This window comes from Phalacrocorax carbo, chromosome 28 (genome assembly GCF_963921805.1).
Source record: "Phalacrocorax carbo chromosome 28, bPhaCar2.1, whole genome shotgun sequence".
Lineage (NCBI taxonomy): Eukaryota > Metazoa > Chordata > Aves > Suliformes > Phalacrocoracidae > Phalacrocorax > Phalacrocorax carbo.
The window spans coordinates 3,906,643-3,916,116 of NC_087540.1; positions in this window are offsets into that span (position 1 = coordinate 3,906,643).

Sequence of the window (9,474 nt, forward strand, 5' to 3'; positions counted from 1 at the left end):
ATATCAAGCTGTTCTATGTTGTCTTAGGTGACGATTGTGGGTGTAGGGGGAACAGGCACTAGAAGAGTTAATTGATGTGGGTTATTTTTAATAAGGCAGAAACTTGTGTTGTATGCATGCACTCTGGGCAAGGATTGTACACCGCAAGGCACAGCCTGGTGTGAACCCACTTCAGCGTTGGCTGCTGCTAGCTATAGATGCAGGCATCCATCTCCCTTCCTCATCTACTGCTCACCCTTGAATCGTGTCAGTCCCTGTGCTGGTTTTGGCTGGGGTAGAGTTGATTTTCTTCATAGTCGCTGGTACGGGGCTATGGCTTGATTTGTGCTGGAAACAGTGTTGATAACACCAGGGTGTTTTCATTATTGCTGAGCAGGGCTTACACAGAATCAAGGCCTCTTCTGCCTCTCACCCCACCCCACCAGTGAGTAGGCTGGGGATGCGCAAGAAGCCAGGAGGGAACGCAGCCAGGACAGCTGACCCCAACTGACTCAAGTGATGATATTCCATACCATATGACATCACGCTCATCGTATAAAGAGACTGGGAACCTGCTTCCTAGGAGATGCCCTGCTATTTCTACTGAAGAGGACTCTGAGCTGACTGCAAAGCTTGTGAGATCTCTACTCACACCACAAAGGTGGAACGCTGCCTCCTCTCTGAAATGGCCAAGCCCTGCTGCAAACCTCAGCTCAGCTCCGCATGCACCAGAAATTATGACAAATGTGGCTCAGAGAGAGAGAATCGGGTCAATAAAACCAGAATGTGCCAAAGGGAACGACAGCTACTGGGTGAGCTGTAGGCACCCCACCCCACTGGGCGGCAGGCTCCTCTTTTTGCACTTTGATACCTGGCCTCAAGATGCCACAAAAAACACCTGGTTCTTCTAATCAGCACTGAAAATAGTGTGACCGAGGAGAGCAAAACAGTGGTGCCCTTGTGATCAGCTACCAATAGCAGATGTTGATAGTAATGCTGCAGTCTCAACCCAGAGGTTGCTTTCCTGCTGCAGTGCAGAGTCACTGTTTTACTCTGGAGCTTGGTCAAGGCTAGCCCAAAGAGTGCTGCTGCTCCCTGTGAACAGACTGTCGATCTCCAGTGAATTTTAAAACTTTCAAAAGTTTACAATTTCCGGTACAATACTCTCTCAGGTCTTTCTGCTAATGATAAATAGGAGGGAAAAAAAAATACTTGGAGAGCAATTTGAAGTAAAAAGCTATGAAGTTGCCTCATTTCAAAGACTGGATAATTCATTGAAGCTTGGAGACAGAAAGGCTGGGGACAGGTAAGGCTGGAAAGCTTTGGTTTGCAGAATAAATCCACCCTCAGAAGTCAGGGCACTGCTATTTAACAACAAATATCTCACTTGCAATCCCATGCTCCCCTCATCAATAGTGGCCATGGGCTTGCTAGGGCTGCCTCTCCTCCTCTCTGCTGTCAGTGTTGAAGAGTATCAGCCTTGAAATGCCATTGCTGGAAAGGCAAAGCTGTAGAAGACTATAGCAATGCACTTGGAAGAGCCTTGCTGCATGCTGTCCCCAGGCTGTTAGAAATGTGGCGAGCAGTGCGTCGCTCCACAGAAAGGAGGGTAGCCAAGGCAGCCCCGAAGGTGAGTGCGGAGGCTGAGCGCAGGCAGGCTGAAGGACCTGGATGCTGGCAGAGCGCTGTACCTTCGCAACGGGCTGATGCCCGCAGTCAGGGTTGTGAATGCAGCTGCTGAGCGTGCTACAGCCTTGCTGGGGAACAGCTTTCAGACTCATCCATTTCTGTGATGCACTGTCCTGATGGTGGGGAGAACCCATAGGTCTGTCCTGTGGGCTGGGGCTCTGCTTGCAAATGGGCATGTCTAAATGCAGGTCTCCCCATACACGGGACATTCGCCTCTTTGCTATTAAATGCCACGTCTCTCAGGCAGAGTTCACCCATGATCCTGCTCTGAGGGATCTGCACCGCTGTGACAGCCTGCATCTCTCTCTGAGGGATGTTCTCCCCTCCTGCTGCCGCATTAGCGGTTTCAGGTGCCTGCTCAGCGGCTGAGGTGAGCAGCTCGGTGCCGGTGTAACCCACAGTGCAGCACTCCGGCACCGGGTACCGGGGGGTCTGCTGCAACTCTGAGTGCTGGATCAGGGAGGGAGCAATGGCCTCTACCCAGTGGAAGGCTGTGTCCGTGACTGATGCAGCCTTGCAGGCAGAGCTCCTGGAATCGCACCTACCTTCCCTGGGACAGGCCTGTTGGGCAGGCAGGACACACGACACAGAGGATTCCCTCTCTCCACCCAGCAGAATGTGGTGACTTAAGAGACGGGGGCGGGAATGGCAGCAAGTTCCTGCCTGGCGCAGCAGGCACGTCTCCTCTGCGGCTGCCCCACCTCCCCAGGTGCCCTTGTACGATACATATGAGGCGCTGCTAGTGGGACAAAACAATGATAAGGATGATGGTCCACTGGAGCTGGAGGTGTCCCCACGGTCAAGTCAGCCTATGCCCTGTGTGAAGACTACTTCCACTAAGAAAAAAAAAGAAAAGAGTTATTTTCATAGGAGACTCCCTTCTGAGGGGAACAGATGGTCCAATATGCTTGTATGAGAACACTGCTCCCCTGCAGTACATGATTTATTCTCAGATGTTTGTAGGTGGTTAATAACTGTTGACTTTCCACTTTCAAAGTCACAAAACAGGTGGTTTATTTCATAAGGTCATTTAAACACTCTTTCTTGAAGGGAGTAAGGAAAGGCCCTTTAATAAGGAAAGAAAGGGGAGGAGGAACTGACTGGAAGAGAATTTATTTGAGGAAAAAGAAGAAGAAAGGAAGGGAGCTGAGTATGTGCTCCACCAGAGTCTAAGTATAAAGTGACCACAGCAATTAGCACAGACAAGGGGGAGCTGCAGGGCCTAATGCATAGGTAGTGACAGCTGGTCATAGGGCAAAAAAACCCAAGAGAAGTATTTGGCGTGTTTGACCTCACAAACTGCAGGCTCGAACAGTGTCTGGTGGCTTCCTAAAAAGAAGTTGGGGTGGAAAACACCAGAAGAAAGTGCTGAAGCCGGAGGTCTGCACTCCCGAATGTGGGCGTATGACAGAGCAGTTAGGGTTCATTTGCACTGAAAATTGAAGTAACTTTTCTAGGATCAGAAGTAGGATTCTGTGAAGCAGGTCCTGGTGGGCAGAGTGGACATAGGAGATGTGGTTGATGTGAAGGCAAATGCTGACAAGTTCATGAAATTAATTATTTGATGTGGAGTCTGTGATCGCCAAGGACTCAGCCCAGTGGGTGGGAGATTGCTATCCAAGGTGGAGCATCTTCACCTAAGCTCATGTTTCCAAAAGAGGTGCTAACCTCGTACGGAGCAGCAAGGGATCGGTTTGGGTGCCTGAACGTAGATGCACCACGGCAGGCACTAGGTTTCCCCTGTGTCCTCTGAGTACGGCTTATGCCCTGTTGGACATCTGATCCGGTGTTAGGACTCACTCCCTCGTGACAGCAGGCTCCGGCTGTGCTCCATGACCCAAATGTACTCCTGTCCAGATGCTGACGGTCCCAAAGTCCGGGCATTGCATCCATGCCCTGAGACCTGGAGAATAATACTGCCCGTGTCTGTAGCCAGCCCCTGCTGCTTATGTGCTCTTCTGTGGTTTTTTTTGACATTCTCCCTGTTCCTTTGTTTCTGTTTTTGTCTGAGCTTTCATATGTGAATATTTGAGCTTGTTTATCTGTTTCAGCTGAAAAACTCCACAGGCTCCAGCAAAATGCTAACAAGAAGCATTAGCTGCAGCTAATTGAACTGCTTCTACGATCCTCCATAATTATCTCCTGGTACAGCACCTATCCTGAGGAAGTCTGTCTAGAAAAGGCAGAATGGCTGCCAGAGATAATCAGGTACAAGATCTGGGAAAAGCCTTTCATTTTCTTAGCCAAAATAAGAGTTTTTGGCTTGATTACCTCACAAAATATTTGCTGTTGGGAGCAAACTAAGCTGCTGCTGGTGGGGACTGCAAAGGGAATGACGGGTGCTCAATTATTTACAGGCTTGCTTGGCTAGCTGCGTGTGCGCCAGGAATGCAAAGAGGGCCGTCACTGGGAATCTCATCGGAGATTTTTCATTGGGAGTAAAAAGCAAGCAATGACAAGGGGGAATGTTCTCCTGAGTCAAAATGCTGAAACTTGCCCGGTGATAAATTGAGCTGTCACTGGGGCTTGATTATCACATCCAGAGCATGCCTTCCCCCAGTCTTTCCCCAAACTCCTTGAGGTTGCAGACAAGAAGCATGTATTGGGTTGGCACAGACCTTCGAGGTCAGCAGGTGCAATTGCTTGCAGTGCCCTTAGAAATCACCGTTAATGAATGCATTAGCTTTGTCCTAACCCAGCTTGTAGGTCTTTTATTGGTGCAGCCTTAGTTGGGTTGGCGGTCCTGCATGCTCAGCATGTGTGGCTAACTCCTTGCTGAGCGGTCAATGCCTTGCTTGTCCTGATCTTTCGCGATCTCTATAACTCACAGAGATAGAGACAGCTCATAACAATTAAAAACAAATTTATAAGCTGTGCAGAGATGATGCAAATTGTCACAACATTTTATGAGTGTGGTCCAGGAGAACTGCAGTCACAAACCATACAATAGGCTTGCAAGTGAAGGAAAATGAATATATTCTTCAAAATGAGAGAAGGAGAATTTAGCAGCAGTTTATGAATTAAGTTATTTAGCTTATTAATAAGCTATGAGATATGGCTTGCTCTTTAGAAAGATCAAGTATCAGTGAAAAGCTACACAGCCAAGCAGAGCTAGCAGGGCAAATGATTTTATACATACACACACGCATATATATATCTCTCAAAAAGAAAAAGAATCCTTGCAGTGGCATTGCATATCTCACTGTTTGCAGATGCTAAAATGTTTGGTAAAGATGTAGAAAATCTTAGACAGGTTGAAGCAATGTATTTAGGAAGAAGCAGGATAATGTAATCTTGTATTCACAGCAAAATAGGAATAATGTGAACCCTAGGCTGCAGTTTTGGAGGGCTATGGGGAGATCATTCCCCTTTCCACAGAACCGGAGCTGGCAAGTAATGCTCCAGCTTGTTAGAAGCTGCTGATCAGGACAAAGCCCTGTGACAGCTCGGACTTCTTCCCAGCTCTGCGTGTAGGTGCCTGATCGCACTGGCCTATGCCAGTTCCAGCTGTGGGGTCAAGCCTGGACCTGGGATTGCTGCTGAGGCCTTATCAACAGAGAGATGAACTGCTTCATCCCTGTTACTTCATGCACCTGCAGACATGGCTTATGTTTGTTCATCCCAAAATGGTGTTTCTATTTGTTCAGTTATACCGTTAACTAGGCAAGATGCCCAAAAGTGTCTGCTAATACTAAGCACATAATTATAACAAAGATATGATTGCAAGTTCAGCCTCACTTGCTGTTAGGAGATGGTTTTAGTTTGTCTGATAATGGGAACTATGTTGACATACTATATGTGCAAGCTTATTTCAGGCCTTATTTACGCTGTAAGTTACCGAAGGGATCTACATGTTTATATGTATACATATTTTCCACTAATGGGCTTTCATCCCGATCAGCTGGAGGGAGGAACAGTGTGAGGCCATTGGCACTGTTTGTGTTTGTGGAGTACGGTGGTTTCTGCCTGTGTTGGTTACTGTGGCTGGCTGTTTGCTTGCGTGTGTATGAGGCTGTTGGCAATACATGCTCAGTCTCACCCCTGGCGCAGCTGGGACATGGAGCCTCACCTCTATCAGGCTACAGCAAAGCCTAACTCATGCTCATGTTCTCCTTGGATGCTCATGCTGAACTTGGGGACAGTGAAGAGCAAAGGATCAGATAGGTGCGTGTCCTCCAAGGCCTTGGGAAATGAATGTTTCTTGTGGATAAACTTTGCTTGCCACTGCAGGAATGTCTCTGGGCCAGTTCACACCTACTCCCTGTGCACCTGACGACCCTCCGTTAACTGCCCCATAAAGGATTTCAGAGATACTGTCTGTAAAACCCCTACCTTACTGCAGTGTGGGACTATGCAGGCAGGAAGCTGGAGCGTGTCCGGAGGCAGGCAATGAAGCTGGGGCAGGGTCTGGAGCACAAGTGTGCTGGGGAGCAGCTGAGGGAGCTGGGGGGTTTAGCCTGGAGAAGAAGAGGCTGAGGGGAGCCCTTCTCGCTCTCCACAACTACCTGAAAGGGGGTTGTAGCGAGGTGGGCGTTGGTCTCTTCTCCCAATTAACAAGCAATAGGGTGAGAGGAAACGGCCTCAGACTGTGTCAGGGATGGTTTAGGTTGGATATTAGGAACAATTTATTTACTGCAAGAGTGGTCAGGCACTGGCACAGGCTGCCCAGAGAGGTGGTGGCATCACCATCCCTGGGGGTGTTCAAAAAACAAATAGACGTGGCACTTCAGGACGTGGTTTAGGAGGCCTGGGGGTGCTGGGTTGGCAGTTGGACTTGATGATCCTAGAGGTCTTTTCCAACCTTAATCATTCTATGAAGCACCTTTACCTATGCTAAGCCATTTCTGGTCTCCTTCAGCTGTGTGATCCAGCTTGCCCCTGGGTAAGGAGGGAAGCCTCATCCCTTTGGTCTGGAATCTACCAGGACAACCCCTCAACAGTACCAGCTCCTGAACCCAAAGCCTTGCTCAGTCTTTCTTTAACACACACCATTTTGAACAGATCAGAGGGGACCTCTCCAACAAGATTTGGGGACAATCCCTTTGTTTTGATTGAAGGAATGGCCCAGTGAGGTCCTTGGTCTGCAGATGTGTAGGCAGAAGTTGGTAGCACACTGCTTAGTGGGTACTCACATCGCGCTTAGCTTAGATTAAAAGGGCCAGGAGGTGCCAGTTGAGCTTGCTTTTTATCCCACCACAATGGCAGTGGCCTTGAAGGCATTAATGGGCCTTAATGACCCTGACCAGCCTCACCCCACACCATCTGCCCATGGGCCCAGGAGTCCCATTTCAGCTCGGCCAGGGGCACTGAGTCCCTACCTGAGTTATCTCAGAGAGTGCTGGTCTCTTGCTCAACCCCCCAGCTCCCTGTCCCCAGGGTGTCCACACCGCTGATGGAGTAGTCAGATCTGATGTTAGCATAGTGCTTGAGCTCCCACGGCCAGGCAGGTTAGCTGGAGGACCAGCACCCCTCTACCTCTCCATTGCACAAAGAAGTCTTGTTGTAGGAAAACTTTGCCGTAACTGTCTCCATGGGCATTGTGACAACCCTATTTTATTTTCCCAAACCTCCTTGTGTTTGGCTTGCCCTGGACATTTTTTTTTTCCTTCTCTACTACAGGCTCTCACACCTGCTGCTTTGCTACCGAGGGGAAACATGGAGTAACAGTGGCACCAAGTGGATATGTAAGGGAACAGAACAACTAAAGCACGGCATAAGGGGATGGTAGAGAGGGATTAAATGTGTCTAAGACTCACCATAAAGCTCTTTATGGTCAGGGTATCCCACAATATGATATAGTACTGATGGAAGTCCAGCCCTGAACACGAGGTTGGGTAGTGGACCTCCAAAGACTCTTCTTCCAGCATGGCTCGGGTGTACTAGCAAAGCTAAAGGGAATGTAAAAGAGCAGTTCAACCTCTTCTGATACAGCATCATCTACAGAGATGCTTCCCACCAGGAGCAGGAAGGACAGAGCCCCAGTAAAATGGGGACCTGGCAGAGGGGTCACCCAACACCCTTACAGACTCTTGTGGGCTCTTGTCTACCCATGTGTCCTGGCAGGGCATCCGTGGGTAGCACCCTCTGGTTCTGCAAACTAGCCACAAGAGCATTTGGAGACCTGTGAGCAAAGGTCACCAACCAAAGGTTTTGGTGACCTTTGAGACCTAAAGAGACCCCCTTTCCAGTCTCCTTAACCTGAGTATTTAAATGCATCACCTTTCTCCTGAAGTTGGTGTCTTCCAGAGGAATTTCATTTGCTAGTTCTGGGATCCCAGTTTCCAAAGAGGGGTCTGTCTCCTCTATGTTCCTCTTCAGGATCAGCAGGGTTGTGCCTGTTGCTGCTAGCCAGATAAATGCCCAGGGCTTGTTTCAACCTCCTGAAGACCTCTGGTCCTGCTGCTGCCCTGCAGCAATGAGTTCCACAGGTGAAACGCATGTGAAGAGTTTGCAGTGTGTTGCCACTACTAACGATGTCTCTCCCTGTTGCTTTTTCCATCCTCAGAAATGTGCTGGCCGCCCCCCGAGTCCTTTTTGGCAGGGGGATGACTCAAGGCAGCTGTGATACTTGTGTCCATGTTGCTCCCCAACAATTGGAAATGGGTAGGTTGGTCTCCTGGGACCTGGCCACGGTGCAATTGGGGACTTAACAGATGCATTCAGTTCATGTGGAGGGCGGAGGAATTTGTCATGCTGTCCCTGTTATTGCAAGAGCCACCCTCAAAGTGAGCCATCAGGCTTGTCCATATTGAAACAAACTGTTTTGCGTCTGCCTGTACATAGAGTGGCCCACCCAGCGGTCCATCCCCTCCACTACCCCCACCCTGCAGCCTATATGCCCTCTGCAAGCCTTATAAGTGGTTAGTCAGGTTTTACATGTAAATAACTGATATAAAAGCTAAATTTTAAATGATTAAAGTCAACCACTGTGAAGTGTTGACAGAATTAAGTGTTAAATCAGCAATCTTCTATTTGTAATTACTCTCTGCTTCATTTTTACCCAATTTTGATGCATTCTAGTGTCTTAATATAAATGTTGTGCATTTCCAGGTTAAAAGCCTTACTTGTTACAGACCTGCAGCCTTGCACGGTGTAATTCAGATTCCCCTGCCATATGAGTGCCTCCCTGTGAGGAGCACATGCATACAAGCAGAGCTAAAGGAATGAAGCAGAGAACAAGTCTGTTACAGGCAAGGGTGAAATGCGGCTGACATGAGCAGGCTGGGGGGGGATCTGGAGTTAGCCATCTTTATAAACAAACATACAACCTGATAAAAATTATCCTCAGTTAGTTAGAGATAATAGAGTTAATTTGCATGTGAGAGGTGTGATATGGACAGGCTTGTGACTGAGAATCCTATTTATTCTCTGGAAATATTGGCTTCATATAAGCTTTCCTTTTTGCTTTTCTGTGTCCCAGGAATTAGTGAAACTTGAATCCTCTTGACAGTCTGTTGGCCAGTTATTTATTATCGCTCGGATGTGATTGATCTGGGTGTGCTTACAAAAAGCTGTTTGGACTTAGGAGCATCTTTGACACCCTCTTTGCTTGTGCTGGGTGGCAAAAAAATACATTTCTTCATCTTCACCATCCTCTGGCATAAGTACATCATGCAGAGCAGAAATAGCTACACCTTTCTGGTTAATTTAAAATTTTTCTTTCTCATTTCTATTAGAAATAGAAGCCTTTTTGGTAACTGTCTTGCTCAACCTGCAGAGATGTGTACATACATTTCATTTCCATGCAGGGCTCTGAAGGAACTTTTCTGGGAGGAGGAGGAGGAAGAGGAGGGAGGGCAGGACTCC